Below are 18,944 nucleotides of genomic sequence, written 5' to 3' on the forward strand. Positions count from 1 at the left end.
ACAATATCCTACTGCCAGAAGCCACAAGCTGTAGAGAAGATTGGCTCTGATCACCCCCTCAGATTTAGCTACCAAGTCCAAACATAAAAGGCACTTCTAGAAGCGGTTTGCACAGCTGGGCTCCTCTGGATGCAGCTGCAGCATTGATCCCATCTCCATGGGCCCTCTACCTGTCCATGGTTCTTCCCCAAAGCAAACACGCTGTGATACTCATCCGCTCAGGTTCTGAAAACTGGTTCACGCCTGTTACCTTGTCAACTGGTTGAGTAAGCAGCCTGATCCTCATTTCACAGGTGGACAGTCTGAGACAATGAGAAGTGACACAACCATCTAGAAGACCGGGTAGATGAGGTACAGGACTGGGAGGTGTCTTTGATGCTGTCACATCAGGTGACTTCAAAGAACTCACAAAGGCTTGAACTTCAAAAGTGGCCCCCAGTATCAGATCAGACATAGAAGGGAGGCACCCAAAACATTGGCCACCTATCCTTGCTGCCATATGATCCTCCTCAGATCACTATTGCCTTGCTAGTTCAAACCTCTATTCAACATTGACATGATGTATGAAGCATTCTTGTCTGAGTGACGAGGGCCTGAGCAGTGCTCAGTGAAGCCAGCGGGCACTGATCTACTACAGATTGCAAAAGAAATGCAATCCCAAACTGCCCTAAATTATGAACTAGTCCTATAGGTTTTCTCATAGTGGGGTGTGCTGCAATAGGAGATCATCTGGGTGAATAAAAATGCAATGGCTGATTTCTATGATGTTATAATTTGATTATAGGGTGTTGCAGGCATAGGAACATACACAAATACAAGTTTGCATTTTCAACTGTTGTGTAGGAAATCATGTGGGTGGTTTTGTTTTGTGGTATATTTTAGTTCAGGATATTCTAGAAATTAATTCCTGAGAGCGCAAGGGGTGGTGTTTGTAGCCACGTTGGTCTAAAGATTTTTTGTCATCTCCTAAGAACCTAAGAACCTAAGAGATCTAATGCTGACCTGTTGTTTAGTTGTATGCATTTTCAAAGGAAGACAGCTAAGCTTGTGTGAGTGGTGTAGGCGATTCAGTGTACAGTATTGGTTTTAAAACATATGCACAGCTGGTCCATGGTTAGAGTCCTCACTCCTAGAGTCAGATGATCACATAAGAATCTTGGCTTTTTTAAATAAATTTCTAATTTTCATCATTGTGAAAATAAATTAAAACTATAAGCAGAGTGTGACTGATGATACAATGCCTGCTGGAAGTCAATCTGTGACAGGCTGAAAAAGCAGCTCTCAGAGCATTGCCTTCCAGGTTAGTAAGGAGTTAACATGATAACCGAGGGCCATAAGATGCTCTGTGTGGCAGGAAGGGAAGAGAGCAGAGTTCAGCACACCGCTTACAAAGAAGACACTCCCTGTCCCCCCGGGGGAGAGGGGACATGCACAGCCAGTCACATCTCCTGCTCCGGAGGGGAGTGGGAAAACATGGGGAAAGACTTTAGTCATTCCCTTGAGAACCCTGAGGTCTTGTGCCTGGGAAAATACGTCCCCTGTCAACTGATAGCTGGAAGGCCAAAACGGCTGCCAGGGGCACGCTAATGGAACTGATTGAAACATTGGCCTGTTTGAGCTGCAGCAGCCAGTCCAGGATATCTAGGATGGATGGGACTAATGTTCTTTATGCAACACCAAAGGGAAAACCCAGTCTATTTTGCCAGTTACATATGTTTGATAAATCCTTTCAGGTGCAAATGAAGAGGAGAAAGTGCAGGAAGAATTGGGACCAGCAGATATGTGGTACTGGTTGCACTCCTTAGTCCCAGGTCAGAAGCAATGCTGAGGGGTCTATATAAGACCAACCTCAGCTTGTTCTTTCAGTCCTAGCAGACCCAAGATTTGAAGGATCTGGATATAGAATAGTTGTCAGGGACAAGCAGTTCCCCAAACAGAAGAAAGTGCCTTGGACAGCAGATAGCTACCCAAGATAGGAAGCAGACCATCACAGGACAAGCAAGCCCTGTAAGCGTAGTGAGTCCTGGACTGTTCAGAGCAAGGCCCCTGTCAATGGAAAACTAACAACAAATAAATAAACCAGAAATGTAAGAGATACCCGCTAGAGCAGAGGAGAGAAAAAATAGGACTCGAGGTAATATCCCAAAAAGGTAGCACAGCACGATACAGGGATGGGGACATTATTAGTCCTCATGGTGAGCCTGCTATTCTGTTCCCAGGGCAGAAAGACGGGCTGGCAAAATTAAAAATATATGAAAGAAAAGTGATCAAAGCCCTGACAAATTCTTTGAAGCACCAGACAGCCTGTGAAGAAGACAAATTGTGAAGGCCTCCATATCCAGCCACACACGTAAGAGGAACAGTTAGTGTGCACCACCCCTGTGCTGTCAGTGCAGTCACAAGGAGTGGCAGGGCTGGAGTACAGTGGTACGGGTCCTGCTATGGCAAAAGGTCTCTAAACGAAGCCCAGAGCATGAGTACAGCCACAGTGGGAATGTGTGTGTGGTCAGTAACTGAAAGGAGAAGTTTGTGTATGTTGTCATGGAAAAGAGGGACACAACAAGGAGCAAAGCAAACCATGCTAATTGCTGAGAAAAGGGGATTGAACCACTTCATTTTATACACTGCTCTATGCTCTCCTTTCACAGGACCTCGTGAGGTGAACTTGAGTTCATGAAAGCTTGTGCTCTGTCCCCCATATATATCTTAGTTAGTTTATAAGGTACATATCTATACTGCCTTCTGACTGACTGCAACCTAACACAGCTAACTACATTTCTCTGCCCAGGAAAGGGGATCTGGTGGGAGCCATGTTCATAGGCCAGAGGGACAGAGAACAGTCGTGTCATCCACTGAAAGAAAGGAAGGTTTTGAAAGATAGGGTGGGAGCCCTGCGCTGCTAAGTTTCATTTGGATATCCTGAAAGGGCTAGGGACAGACATTACACATAAACCAGTTTAAGTGATCAGAAACTGGTTTAAAATTGAAACGAAATTCTAGCCTAAGCCACTGCAGGCATGTGCCTGCATTTCCCCAGTCCAGAGGGGATGTCTGTATGGTAACAAACTGGTTCAGCCTAGCCAGGTTACGCTAATCTGCAAAGATTGAATCAATTCAGGCTCAGGCTTTTTTTATATCTGTCCCTAGCCAAGGTGGTGGCAGAGATGGGCAGAGATGTCATTCTGGAGGAAGGTGTGAGAAGCAAGATTTGTCAAGTGAGATGATTGTTGTAGCTACAATGATCCAGAAGACAACTACAACACTAATACAGCAATTGGCAGGAGACAGGTGTGGAGCAGGGAGATAGCTCCAAGTGCCATCAAGCATAAAAGAGGTAGTTAAAGCCATGCTTTGAACTGAGATTATCCACAGAAAGGATGTAAAGGGAGGAGAGATGGGGCATAAGGATGGTGTGATCCCCAGAGAAGGAAGGAGTGACTGAGCTGGCCACACTGAACAAGATGGCGATGGGGCAATCTGAGACTTGGGAGAGGATGGCATCATGGAAGTCCAGGAGTGACAATGACAGGAACTGGGCAGCAAATCTATTATGCAAACAGGTAAATGGCTATCAGTGTGTTGACAGCAATGAGTGGAAATAGGTAAGTCAGTGAATTTTTTCAGAGTTGCATGTGAGTTAAAATGCAACAAGAAGTTGGGAGGGTGGAGCAGAAAGAGGGGAATTTATCCTAAATTGCCCAGATAGGATCTCCTACCTTTTTTTTGGCGGCTGGGGGAGGGGGAGGAGTGGGGGTTAATGTTCCTATTGGGATTGACTTTGAGTTACAGCTAGCTTAGAGAAGAGAAGCATGTGGGTTAGAAACAGCCAGGTGGTCAGAACACACCCTGTACAGGGGAGAACCGGGATGAGTGGGGAAACCTGTTCTACAAGCTGACTGCCCCTCCCCCTCCAAACCCAAGGCAGAAAACAAAATATATCTCACAGGAAGTTTCAGGCTTCCTTTCTGCAGGGCAGCTCATGCACCTGCTAATGTAAACTGGCCAGAAGGCTGGCGAGTTTATGCAAATTACTTAATACGCTGGTGTGCATATTTGCATTTGCACATCACTTTATTTACCTAAGTACCAGCAAATGTCCAGAGCAAATGTGTCACTGCAACACTTCCTTCAAGGGCAGGTCCCTTTCTCTCTCCTCACCATCAAGGGAAGGGGAGTTGTAACTCCCTCTGCCCAAGCCCCCTCGCTCACTGGGGCTCTTGCTTTGGCTGGGGTTGAGCAACCCGCCAGATACAAGGTTTCACACCCAGCTCTGCCTATCCTAGAGATGAGTGAGCCTGAAAGGTTGTACCCCTCTCCCTGGAAATGTAACAATAATTAGCATATCAGCTGCCTTAGCAAACCTCTGCCTATAGCTCTGATTGTGGAGTGTGGGGGCAGCCAGTTTAGGTGGAGCTTCTTTGTGGTTGGAATATTGCCAGAAACCAGGATCCTTCCACATGATCCAGGAAACCAAGCAGTTATGAGCTCCTCCACCCCAACCCGTCACCAGATGAAGATAACAAAGAGTAGATTTTCACATTGGTTGAGAATCGCTGCTCTAGGAAGACTCTACTGGGGGTAGATTATCCCACTCTTCCCTATCCCTGTCCCTACCATTATCCCACCACAGGGTTTCCTGCCCCTACAAGCATTTGGCATTGGCTTCTATCTGAGACAGGATGTTAGGCTTGGCAGACCAAGGGCCTGAAATAGTCCAATCATTCCCTAAGCACCTATGTTTCCAGAGGTCACATCCCTTTGTACTTAGATTTCTGTCGCCAGGCTTGTGTACAGCTGTCCAAGCCCTGACTGACACTGTGGATCAGCATGGTGTGTAGCACATGTAGCCCTGGGGGATTAAAGCTAGAGGCATTCCCCCATCCATCTTACTGTTGGTACCTAATCTAGTAGGTATGTTCTGAGCATCCCATCACCTCAAAAAACAGTCCCAGAGGACAGAGCTGCCCTCACCCTCTTTGAGCACTTGCCTAGAACATGGGAGGCCCATATTCACATCCCTCATCTCCCTGGAAAGTGTCCTAGCCACTGGGATGTTTTGGGATGGGGCTCCTAAACCTCATTCATTCCACTTTGATTAAAATATTTAAATGTTCATTGGGCCACAAAGAGAATCTGACTCCAGGGCCCAGTGGTCATGCACACACTGGGGTACCCACCTTCCAGTCACTGGGCCAGGGAATGCTTAAGCATTTAGACAAAATGGTACAGCTTCAACGAGAGAGACTGAAAGAAGCACTTTGCCATTATGTGTCCTAAGCACCAAGCTCTTGGCTATCCTGTAGCAAGTCTGTCTATGTATATTGGCAAACAGAGTGATAAGACCACCCATGATCCTGAACAGAAAAATATCTGAATAAGGCTTAGGCATCTGATCTGTTTCACCCAGCCAGAGATAGGCGAGCTACTGTGCTTATCTGTGGCCGGGTGCATCAGGTCAGGTGAGGTCAGACACCCCTTTGCTCTGCATTTCACCCCTGGTTAGTTTAGGTAGTGACTTCATCTAGTTTCCGATGGTCCCTTCCTTAGGCTCTTAACTCTCCCCATGCAGCACAGTGACCCCAGTTGCCAACCTCAAAGTCAAGTCAAGGATTCCCCTAAGTCTAGGGTGTCTCTTCCACCTACCCTCCCTTATCAAACCACAGGGCTCCTCTCACAAGCTAAATCTGGATGCGGCAGTGGAGTGAGCAGCTCTGGGGAGAGCAGCAGCTTCAGGGTTAACCAGGGTTTGGATTGCACTTTGACTCTTGGAAGGTTCTGCAAAAAAAATTGGGCCCACCCCCAAATTCCTTACCCCTCTATGTATCCTCGGGCCAGACAACTGTGGCTCTGTGGTCTAAATCTGGCTTGCAGGTTTGATACCACTGCCTTAAGTGGCAGGCTGTCTTGGATTAGGCATTGCAATGCTTCAGCACCTTGAGGGCCCCTGTACCTCCATTCCCTACCTGCTAGCACTCCCCTGCCTTCCAGGGGTGTTGTGAGCACACTGTAGTGAGGCACTCAGATACTATGCCAGTGGGGACCACAGAAGTGCTTTAGATGGATGTGCTGCAGGTAAAGGTATGATCTGTGCATCCTGGACGTACAGTAGTCATCTCTCTGTTCAGAGCTCCTGACTAGCCTCCTGTGTCAGGTGTGCTGAGCAGGAACCCAGTTATAGCACACCTAATATGTGCAAGGTTTCAGCCCTTCACCTCCAAGGATCCCCTCTACATGGGAGATACCCTCCAATCTGAAGAGACACCAACAGGAGTGGTAGGAGTTGAGCACATTTGGAAAGCAAATATAAATTCTCTCAAACTGGGTGTAAATGAACTGGATGAGGATTGTGTGAGGAGAGAACCTCTACCCCATGAAAGCACTGCAGCCTTCACCAGTGACAGTGCTGAGAGCAGTGTTGGCTGCTTTTCCACAGTTCACCATCACTTAGGTACTGCTGCAAGGCAAATGCTACCGAATTCCCTGAAGTGCCATGTACATTCAGGCTACTTTGCATTTTATACAAGCTCTTATGTAATGTTGCTGAGAATTGCTACAAAGGCTACCTTGTTTCTCCCAGTGATAGCTGAAGGATAGTGAAGGGTGAAATGATTTCTGCATGTGCCATGCTTTGAGATCCGTTGTGTTAGAAGAAACTGTCTCAGTGTAAGAATGTATCCCACTGACAATGGAAACAAAGGATTGTAATCTCAGATTGCTGCTAGACTGGAACTGTGGCTGCCAAGGATTTCCTAGCTGCCCAGTTATGTAGGCAGTGCTTTTTACAACAGGACTGTGAATACCTCTTCGGCCTGCTGTGGGATACTACAGAAACACCTTGGACAGAATCTGGATCCTACTTTCCAAATCATGAACAAATGGAGAACATTTTTTACCTGTTAGTAATATGCCCACAATTTAAAGGAATTTAGATCCCAATCCCTGGTAGTCGTTGGCAGTTGCGCATCTATGAGTTGAGCATCTCGACATAGATACCTGAATGCAGCTGGGCTGCCGTGTTTTTGTTCACAGTTGATGAGATGTGATTCTGTCCAGTAGAGGGCAGGTGAGTACACGCACTCCCTTGGATTTGGGTACGCTGGAATATGCTTGTCTCAACCACTTTACTGAATCACTGTTTACATTTGAACCTGTGGTTGCCACCTCTTTCTCTGCTCTTGGTGGATTTGAGCCAATCTTAGAGGCTCATATAGTTAGCATTCACCTGCTACCATCAACTAACCGGCCTCTTCACTGAGTGACACCTTAGCACTGGATTAGAGGGCTTGATTCCTGTTAGCATAGAAAGAAATCTCCTGAGGACAGGAGCAGAAGCACCGACTGACTTGGCATCATGAGTCCAAGCTGCCCATGTTTCCCAGCACTGGCAGCACTTGGCAGTTCCAGTAAAAACCGTCAGGGCTGTGTGCATGTGTGTGTGTGTGTGGGGGGGGGGGGGGGTTATTTTTAACATGCTCTGATTACTGCTTGTTTACGTGGCTCCTGTAGCCTGTGTCCAGCCTGAGGGAGCACAGGCTGATTTGAAATCCATGCCCTGCTCACACAGGGACTTGATATTTGCACATAGTTTCTAGCTGCCAGGGCAGCAAATGGACCATATAAAGGAAAAGAAAGGACTACTTAGCCTTAGAGGACAGGATGACAAGAGGCAGAATGATCCAAGAACATCCTCCTTTCCCTGAGTACCACACACTGTCTTATGCCAAAGCATCGTTTTTGGGTACCTGTGGGGCTCATGAGATGCATTGTGCCATCCTCCCTATAAGAGTAATGGACTCTCCCAAAGGCTGTAGCTTGGGAAAAGAAGGGGCACTAAGAGTTGAGTTTCTGATGCTAGGAGAAAACACAAAGCCTGGAAGTGCTGGAAGTCTGTGCAAAGTGCTCTCAGCCATGCTAAAATGGTCAAAGACAATGGGCTCTGGACTTCTCTGTCCTGCCTGTATGGGAGCAGAATTCTGGCTCTGCAGGTCTCCCAAAATACAGGGGTGCATGGAAGCCCCAGGGCATTTGCCTTCAACAGTACCACTGACTTTTCCATAGATAAGCCTAGAAAACTCTGCAAGATGTGGTCCTGCAGAATGTGACTGTGCACGGGGCACCGGGTGCCTCAAGGGTGTGACAGATGACCAACTGGGGAGCAATATGCAACCCAGGGACCCAAGTCTCAGTGGGGTGCATGCAATACAGTGCAAGGAATGTTGAGGCTTTCAGCTCCTGTTGCAAGTGAGATTCAAGGCCAGCAGTCCTCAGCTTCTTAGACTCCAGGCACCCTCCATAACTCTTGTGAACTGAGTGCACCATTTTCAAAAACTAATTCATTTATCAGAGTGCTTATTTCCATGCAGAGGGGCCAGACAGTGGGGCAGAAGAGTGGCCAGGCAGGGAAGAACTTGATCTTGTACTTATCTCCTCATACCTCCTAGCACCTTTCATAGGATCTTGTGGCAAAACTACTGTTTAGAGCACTAAAATCTGAGTGGGTGGGGCAGAGCTGGCAAGCCAAGGCCCAGATTAAGCCAGGCTCTTCAGGTGCCTCTCAGTAGCTCATGGGATTACTGAAGGGCCTGACATCAATGCCAGTAGGTAACATCCTGGCTCAGCAGACCAGGACAGTGCCATAGACAGATACGTTAAGCCAATATGTTGCCACAGTGGAGGGATGTATGGGAGCATGGGCGACTAGTGCCTCCTGAGTCTGTGGGGGCACCAGCAGAAGCTGGTGGATGGAACTGGTAAGCACCCACAGAATCTGCTGGTGGTACTGGCAGTTGGCAAGCACCCACAGAAGCCGCCAGCAGTGTTGGTGGCAGCGGACGGCCCCCCCATGCCCCGCCATGCCCCCCGTACCAGTCGCCTATGTATGTAAGGAAAGCCTCATGCCCAATGCCTCATCTAAGACCAGAATCTTTGACACTGGGTGCCCAACTCAGTTGACACGAATGCTTGGCCACAGCGTCCCTTTGACTAATAGGGTTTGGGCTCACAGCCACAAGTGTAGGGCATGAAAGACTGTAAATAATGATTCTCAACCAAGGTCTTGTACTTTCAAGCATGTGGTGGGGTGCCATGCAATATTAACACCACTGGGTGTGCAAAAACCTACACATGATTCACAAGACAAGCCCAGAGATTTCTAATAGGAATCCAGAGTGTCAAGAACATTCTGACCTGTTGCGATCTGAGGTCTTTGCAACAGAAGAATTTTCCATTTTTATTCCATAGCAAAAAAAATGAGTGCAAACTGAGAGCTAGCTTTTTTCTGAGGAGTATCTTTAGTCTAAATGGGGTGCCTTGAGTCTAAACAGGTTGAGAATCACTGCTGTAGGATCTAAGGATTGCTGCTGGCAGTCACTGACTAGTGTTCCTGGGGGACATGCTGCCCAAAGCTACCAGCTCTAGAGGCCAGTGCACCACTGTATTGAAAAGACAGAGACAGGCCGCTCCCAGGAGACATCACCTATGGTAAAATATGCCCAAAGGGCATTTCTAATAGAGCTCATTTAGTGCTGCACCAGTTCCCTGAAGTGCCTGTGTAGCAAGGGAAAACCTGATGTTAGTCCTCCTAAGCACTTGTCCATTAGCCAAGGACAAGTACCCCATGTATGCTCTCTCAGTGGGCCTGACACCTACAAGATAGCTTGTGATCATTAGGACTGAGAAAGAGTGCAAAGCAAGGTCAGTTTATTCAAGGAGTGCTGGCCTGGTGCCAGGCTGGCAAGAGGATATGCTCATGGAGCAGCAAGAGGGCAGAACTACAAATGGATCTGGGACAGCTAATGTTAACACAGCTGGGAGAAACATGTGAGCAGGCAACTCCCAGCCAGAGCACTCTACCTTCCCAGTATGGTAAATACCAGTCACTTACAGACACATTGCACTGCCCTCCCAGGAGATTCTTACCCCTTGCTCTTCTCCATAAGTCTCATCTCCACCCCAACAAACAGCTTCCAGCTGCATGGAGACCATCCGGGTGCTGAAGCACTGCAGTTTGTACCTGACTGTTGGGAAGGGTGTGTGTGCTGGGGGACAGGGATATAGACATCATCTTTATGCCTGCAATGCCTTTTTTGTTTTTGCCAGTAAAGTTTTCCATGTTTCATGGCTTCAGTGGGAGAATCCCAGAAGAGCATTATGGGAAGGCACTGCTAAAGCCCATGTATGTCCACAGCAACCCTTCCAATCCGTAGGAGCTGGTGCCATTTGGAGTGATCCTATATCAAAGGTATATCTTCCTGAGTCCAAGAAACTCACTTGTATCACAGTGGCCTCATTGTGGAACTTTCCACCCTGGTATCCCTGTTTCCTCTGGATCCCACCATGGCTTGCAGGCCCAGAACACCCCATTTTTGGTATTACCATCAGTCTTCATAGCATTGTGCTTGACTCTTCCGGGATCATCCCCAAACCCTGACATCCCATGCAATACCAGTCGCCCAAACAGTACTGTTCTCTCAGCATGACACTCCCAGGGTTCCCCCTGAAGTCTTCACGCAGAACTTCAGGCTTCGCTGGACTCACTTGTAGACACTCCTAGTCTTCCCCCTAGTCCTCCATTGTTTTGAACGCTGCCTTCCTAGAGCCTTGGGGGCTCCCCAAACCCACTCTCCTCTTCATGAACAGGCCCCAAACCTGCTTTCTATGCATTGTTCCTACCCTCTTCCTTTATAGCAACCACCCAACTCCTTCCCCCTTCCTAGATGAATTTGATACTGAATTGAGTCAAGTCCTCAAACCCCTTATTGGCCCATGTCAGATTTGGACAACCCTCTGGTAGACCCATTATCAACATAACCTTTAAGAGCTTTCCTTTTCCCCCAAACCCTGCTTTTAGCAGTGGAGATATATGTCTTGTTATCATTGCTGCCTATACTGAACACCCTGACATTCCTGTTGGAGAGAAGGAAAAGGAGAAGCTCTCATTTAAGGGCAGAAAGGTCAGAAGTGTTTTGGTGGGGGAGGTGGAAATACAGAAGTAGAAGAGAGTTGGCCAGCGAGAAAAGAAACAGGAGGAACACAGTGAGTAGAGATGAGCTTGACAGAATTGTGAATGTGTAGCTGCCCAGCACAGCTAAATGCTCAAGGAGGCTATAAACTCTGGGTGAAAGTGCTGCTCAAAATGCTTGGTGTGCACTTGCCTTACATCCTTATCTAACCCCATCACTGCAGTGTCTGAGCATCTCATGGTCAAAATGGGTTTATCCTTTTAGAGCTAGAACATAGGGCTGAGCTGTACCCTCTGCTAGAGAACCAGATCCTCAAGGGTACCTACTTCAATGCCTGACTCACACTGAATTCCCTCTCTTTGGCCCAATGAGTGTTTATTTATGCAAAGTGATGCAGTTTCAACAGAAACTAAGAGAAAACCACCCCAGAATGACCTAGCAATTGGAGCACTCATCAGAAACAAGGGCGACACATGTTCAAGGCCCTGCTCTAGCTGAGGCAGAGTGGGTGCGTCTACATGAGACACTTTACTGCGCAGTAGACTAATCTACTGTACAGTAAAGCATCACCGTTTACACACGCGCAGCAATTACTGTACAGTAAATTACTGTGCGATTGGCTACTACCTGTAGATACAGGTAGCAGATTTACCACACAGTACCTACTGTGCAGTAGTACATATGTAGACACTTTCCCAGCCCCTGCCCCTGCTGGTCAGGGTGTGGGGCTGGGAGGCAGCTGCCTTGGAGAAGGTGGGACAGTTTCCCCCTCCGGAGCTCAGGCCTGACTCCTGTGTCCCCTGCCAGCCTGGGGCTGGCACCTAGGGGAGCCTGGAGCTCCCTGTGGCTGCTGTAGGGTGGCAAAGCAGGGCAGGACCACCCCTGCAGTAAACTGCTCCCATCAGGAGCAAATATGGATATGCTTCCGACAGACGCATGTGTAGATATGCTCCTGAGGAAAGCTTCCTGAGCTTTATTTAAATGCACAGTAAGTTTAAAATACATTAATAGCACATGTAGACACACCCAGTGAGTGCTCAGACATGGGTCTCCAATAGCCCCTCCCAGAAAAGTGCTCTATTCCGGCACACCTGCTTGTGCCTGGCTCTTGTGTGGGGCCTGATCTGATGGGCAAACTCCAAACAGGCTCTGCAGGCCAGATAGGCAGAGTAGTGTCCCATCCAGTACTCTTAGGGTTAGGCACCAGCTGAGGAGGGATTTCAATGGCCTTAAATGTAGGGGTAGTCAAGCACCAGAGTCCCTTTGTGGCTTAGCTCTTGGTGCCTAAATACCTTTGAGGCACAAGGGCCAGGTTTTCAAAGTATTTAGGTGCCTAAACATACAGATGGTCCCGTGTGGAAATCTGCAAAAGCTGTTTAAATGCCTGACTCTTATAGAAATCAAAGGGAGGGGGGCATGTAGGTTCCTGAAGCCACACACCTGAATACCTTTAAGGGTATGGGCTGTGGTGCCTAAATCCCACAAAGTGCCTACTTACCTTTATAAATCTGCCCCTTGCCCAAGATCAAAGAGGAAATCTGTGACAAAGTGGGCCCCCAGTGCCCTAGTCACTGGACTATGCTCCCACCCTATGTAAGTATGGACAATTCAGTACTTTGATGAGAGGCTGAATTGCTCCCCAGAACCAAAAGTGCATCTCTGTCCTTTCAATAGCTATTTGAACATCTGAGAGTGCTGATTATAACTGCTGCTGAAGCCCTGACCAGGTTGTGAAGAGAATGATGGAGCAAAGACCTTGATGTGAGAGTGAGAGCCCAGCCTTGCTACTTCACAAGGACAGCTTGTACAGCTGATCTAAGCAGATCAACCAGAACTAGCCAGATCAAAACTTTCCATCTCAGTTCCCAGTGGGAACACCCAGGGCCACAGTCACAGAATCATAGAGAAGTAGGGCTGGAAGGGACCTCAAGAGTTAATCTAGTTTCTAGTCTAACCTCCTGTCTGAGGCAGATTCATCCCTATCCAAACCATCCCATACATAACCTAAAATCTATATAAGACTACCATCAACCCAACATAGACGTAATACCGTAGTCTATTACCATCTGGTCATCTAAGTGGTCACTTCTACATGTTCATTAATATGCTGTAATTACGGCGCATGAAGTTTAGTACTTATAAGGACAGGTACTGAATGTGCCGTAATCAGTGCTACTGCACATTAGCACAAACGAATGGTCTTTTTGTGACATCAATGAGCAGTAAACTAAATCTACTGCACTTTAGCACATTAGCACAGGTTTTGCCCACTGTGATAACATGCAGTAAAATTAGTCTACTGCGCTCAAAGCATCTTGTGTAAATGCGCAGAGTAAGCAGGCATTAGGTCTATTGGCCTAGCTGTCCAAGTGGAAACAGAACGTAGACCACCAAATGGCAACAGAACGTCACAGTCAGCTCTCCTCCCTGCTATTTGCAGTGGAAAGATGTAATTTAAGCTGTATATTGGAGCTAAACTAGAATCATGTAAGTGACCTTGAAACATATTATTTGCTGTGGCACTGGCTGAAAAGGGAAACCCTCACCAATATTCTATCCAGTTTTGCAACACAGCATCTGCATTGCCGTTATACATTGTGGCTTACTCAGTCAATCTCTGGTTTTTTGATAGGGGTTTGTAATGAAACTAAAATTTAGGTTACCATACAGATGGAGCCTGAAGTGTTCTGCTTTTAACTGCTATTGGGAATGTGACTTCACTTGAACTTCCTTGTAGCAGTATCAGCCTTCTGATTCACCTTTTACACCTGGGAATTAAGAATTTATTCCTTAGTTTCCAAGTGGTTTATGCAGTGCCATAGCAAGGATGAGGGCAAGCGGGGCAACTGCCCTAGATGCTGAAGCGAAGGGGCGTCAACAGGCACTGCCCAACCAAGGCAGGGTGCTGGACAGAGCCATGAGCAACTTGTTTGTGGGGCGTGGGGACAGAGGGAGGGCGGCTTCTGCTGCTGCATGCAATCCCAAGCCAACATAGGAGGGCATGCACCCCCTGGATCTGTGCGTGGGACAAGGGCAGGCTGCGGGCTTTGCCCTGGACACCAAACTTCCTTGCCATGGTACTGGGTTGGGTGTATATGCATGTGTGTTTGTGAGAAAGAAAGAGTGAGCAAACAAGCTGGGAGTTTTTTCCATTTAGCTAGAAGAAATGTTTGGAAAGTGGCAAAATTTCAAATGTTTAAATGTTTTGTCTAAGAAAGTGAGCTTGTATTTACTGCAAAATCATGTGGAACGTTCAAGCATCCTTTGAAGAGTCACTGCCAAATCTGGAGATTAAATGCAGACATTAAAGGGAGGGATTTAATCCAGCTTTCAGAGGAAATCACAAGTTATCTTTCACTATGGAAGAACCGGCTGGTCTGTGTGTGAGTGCATGAGTGTGTGTTTGTGTACACATCCATGTACTTCTGTGGAATATGAGAGGGCTATTTCTAGAGACTGGAGTGATCGACAGATAGAGGTAGTTGTATAACATGGTTAACAACACTGCAAATTCACCGTCATCCCAGACTATGCTTAAATAGCCAGTGAGATGTCACTCAGTATTAACTGTGTTGATGGATCTATGATAAGGATATCTTCTGTCTGCTAGATGGTCTCAGACACATCTCCTGTCACAGATTGCAGAGCCAGTATACATAGCCCAGGAAAGAGCCAGCAGATGGGGATGTCTCTCCTGGTATGCTGTAGCTGGGATAGGGTGTGTGCGCGTGCTGGTGCACATATGCGCTGGCCCCCTCTGGCTTTAATCCCTCTTGCCAGTTTGTCCAACACTGGAGATGGAGCAATATGAAAGATGCAGCAGTGTAGATTTTGCTGAGCTGCACAAACTTGCCAGCAATACTAAATACCTCATCAACAATCAGCAACACGAACTACACCATTACTGGACTAGATAAGGCAGATTATAACATCTGAGGTGCATCAGCTGTTTTCTACCAATGTTATATAAGCTATCCCCTGCTTACAGTGCTCCTCTTCTGTCTACACTGGAAAGACAGGGCAATCACTACATGACAGAATGGATGAATACCAATTTGACATCAATTCCAGAAGACACACATGCCTGTGACACACACTTTAAGCTCCCTGGACAGTCTATTGCTGACCACAGAATAGCTGTTTTTAGACAATCAAACTTTTAAAACCAACTGAATGGGAAACTGCAGAACAAGGAATCATCCACAAACTAGATTGTGTTAAGAATGGTCTAAACCAATGTTTCTCAGCCTTTATAGACTCCAGATGCTTCTCGATTGACTCAAAACTCCTTTAAAAAAGCCAGCTCTTAGATTTTGCTCCCTTTTTTGATTATGGAAAAATAATAGAGAAATTCTGTTGCAAAGAACTCATAAAGACCACAACAGGTTCCAGAAGGTTTTTGATGCTATGGAGTCCTATTTGAAATCTCCAGGTTTATCTTTATGAATCATGTGTAGGTGCTTGCACACCTAACAGTGTTAATATTGAGGAGTATCCTGTAGCACACTTAAAAGGAACTCGTAGCACCTTGGTTGATAATCACTGGTCTAAACTCTAAACAAAGACTACAGGTTATTAATCCCATTACCTCAATTATCTTTTATAATCCCTATGTCCCTCAATGGGTTAGCTGTTTTGTTTTTCTCTCCTACCCACATTGACTACAAAGGGTTGTGAATGGGGAGGAAAAAGGAGCCAGCGCTTCTGGGAGTCAATCACAGCTTTCTATTTAGAAGCTCTGCTTCCTGCAGTCCCTTCACAGCACCTGATGAAGTTAGCAGCTGCTTAAGAAAGCATATGTATTTTTGATTTAGTTAGTTTGTAAGGTGCAAACCTACCCTGCCTTCTGCCTGACTCACGACTAACTACCTCTCTCAACCCGAAATACTAACTTGGGCAGCTCAGTTTTCCACATCAAGAACACAGGATTGGGAAGGAGTCTGTGGGCCATTGCGTCCATTCCCCTGGTAGTGCAGGAGACCAAGCTATGTCATTCCATGTATAATCCTAAAGACTGTTTGGTTCTTTCTCCCCATTTCCCCTGTTGGGAGACTGGTCCAGAATCCCCCTGCTTTGATGATAAGAAAACACCCTTTAACTTTTGGTTTGTGTTCCTGGCCACTTTGTCACCAGTGTTAGTAAGAGATATAAACTCCAGCTGAGATGCGAGGATCCAAGATGCAGTCACAGCTCTGGCAGAGTGCAAACCTACCCTCAGAGTCTGTTCTCTAGGTGTGGCTTTGAACTGCTGCCTCCCATCCTCAGCAATCATGAAGGATCCAGTGGAGGGGCATATCTGCTCAGGAATCACTCTCTCTCCTGGAGCCTGTTCCATGCCCAGTTTCAGCACCCTCTTTGGGTGACATCAGAGCAAGTTGCTGGGAGAAGGGGATGTTACAAAGGTCTCTGCTGTCTGCACTTGGTGGGCTTGGTGTCCCCTTTTTCTCAGCCATTTTGCTGAGAACTGATGCAATAGTCATGATCAGAGAAAATAATTAAAAGCAGAGGGAAAATGGCAGAGGAACTGAACTAGCTCTGAGCACAGCTTGCAGCAGGGGGTAAGAAGCAGACTTCCACACACCTGACCTTAACAGAGCCCTGGCCATCCCCTAGCTTGCATCTGCAATGCAGGCAGGAAGTGAATCACTACGTGACAAGGCTAAGGTGCTAGACATTCCCACGCAGGGGCCCAGGCCCCTGACTCAGCAGGACGTGTCGCTGGGGCCAATTTGGTAGGACACCAGCACACCATGGCTGCTAGGCTCTGGGTGTCTCTTCCCCACAAGCAGCACCTCCTTTATTTACAAGTCACGGGGAAAACACTGGACTGACCACCTTCCCCTTCCCCTACACATGGAGAGCCCAGTGCCACCTTTTCCACTAGGGAAGAGGCTCTCAGGATCCAGCAGCACCGGGCCTGAGAATGGCTAGCAGGCCTGAGAGCCCAGGACTCCCCATGGTTATTTGCTGCTCCAAACGCCCCACTTCCCTACCCCCCATCACTGGGGCCTTGCCTGTCCCAGAGAGAGGTCTTTTCAGCCTCCAGACCCCCTGTAAAGTGCTGAAGCTGCCTGGAATCATCCTCTTCTGCTTTGCTTGTGTTATCTGTGACACTTCTTTCTCCTTGGAAAGGAAGGGCCTGGAAGGAGCATGGGGAGGGAGATCTCCCAGTCTGCAGAAGGGCAGACAAAGGCCACAAGCTGAAGCATCTCCCTGCTCTGCTTCTGCAAGGATGTTACCTTCAGCTGAGGAAGCAGGTCAGATCAGTAATAAAAGCCTGGTGGGATCCTAGGGGCTGCTGTGACAGCAGAATGACCCCCATGAGAAGTACTGTCATGGCAAGGATGCTCCCTTGGGGTCTCTGCAGCTGGGCAAGGATGCTCCCTTAGGATCTCTGCAGCCGGGCAAGGATGCTCCCTTGGGATCACTGCAGCCAAGCAAGGATGCTCCCTTGGGATCACTGCAGCAGCTGGGACAGCGAGTGCTGCGCTGGCCAGGGCAGGCCTGGGGAGTGTGGCTGCACCACGACAGCGTTGAGGCCTGTGTGAGGGAGTCGGGCCTTGTTTTCTTTACGCCTTACTGCAGTGAGTCCCAGGACCTGGCTGCCTGCCCACAATTAGGAAGAGCAAAGGAATGAAGCTCCGCTTGGGCCAGTCTGTGCAAAATGCCCAAATATGGACATTTCTCTGGGTTTCAAGAAACCAGCTCCAGAGCCAGGCATGCCGCAGCCCTTAGCAACAGCATATACTGCAGGGTACGGGGCTGACGCACATGCTTCACCTGAAGGGCATGGCGAGTTGACAGTGAGATGCAGACGGAGCCCTCCTGGCCTGGTGCAACCTCTACTTTGCACAGCAAAATCTGTCTGTGCACATGCACATGTACATGTGCACACACTTGCTTGCGGGGGGTGCATGCACATGTACATATATATGGGGGGGTGCATGCACATGTACATATATGTGTTGCGTGTTTAGAGTTGCATGTTTAGAGTGGCCTGCAAGCAACACCTGGAGTGGTGTCCTGCTGCATTTGGCTATGACTTCAAGGCACGTGGTTTTTACCCCAGCTTGTTAGATGGAGCCTTTTCCATGTTTTCTCTGTCAGTGATGAGTTATACAAAGGTCCCACAAAGAAGGGTCCCTGCAGTGTGCAGAGATCTCCCAGCCCTAGTCCTGAGCTCAGTGGTGCGGCCCGTCATGCTTGCTGCTGAGAATCAGAGTGCTAACCATCAGACATAGGCTTCTTGTGTACAGTAAGTACATGCTCTCTGGCGTACAGTATGTGTCGACACTGGTGTTCGAAGGTGGTCCATAGCTATGTGGGGCAGGCAGAATGACTGCAGGAGTTCTGCTGTCTTCAGGAGAAGAGGTCTTAGGGGACAGTATTGGGCAGTCCATTGTGTGTCTGCCTCATGGGTGACCCGGGTGGATTGTGTTGGGGCCAGCCTTGGGTGTGTATGGGAGCCTGCACTGGCAGCACTGAATGTACATTAGAGTGAGTGGGTTACTGCCCTGAGTGCGCACATATGCCTGCAGGCTCTCTCCCTGAGCATGACAGGGGTGCAGGGTCCTGCCCTGAGCATGCACGGACCATGCAGATTCCTTGCTTGAGCGGGCCTAGGAGCATACAGAGCCCTGCCTAGAGCGTGTCTGAGCCTGCAGAGGTCTCCGAGCAGGCACGCTCTGTATTCCTAGTGTGCTGACCCCCAGCCTCCTCATTCTGACACATACCATGCCAGCCTTTCTTCCCCACTCTGCTCTCTTGGACTTTTTTCTCTGCTTTTGGCTGACAGCTCCAAGCCACTGGCACATCCAGCCCTTGACAGCAGCTCTGGCATCATCCCAGCTATGAGTAGCAGCAGTGCCTGCTAGAGGCAGCTAAGTTTGCTCCATTTTGTCTCCAGCTGTTTTGACAGACAACTCATAGCTTGAACCCTGAGCATGAAGGAAAGAGGAGCACTAGTGCCCCAGGAGCAGCCAG

The sequence above is a fragment of the Alligator sinensis genome, unplaced genomic scaffold (genome assembly GCF_000455745.1).
Source record: "Alligator sinensis unplaced genomic scaffold, ASM45574v1 scaffold773_1, whole genome shotgun sequence".
Classification (NCBI taxonomy): domain Eukaryota; kingdom Metazoa; phylum Chordata; order Crocodylia; family Alligatoridae; genus Alligator; species Alligator sinensis.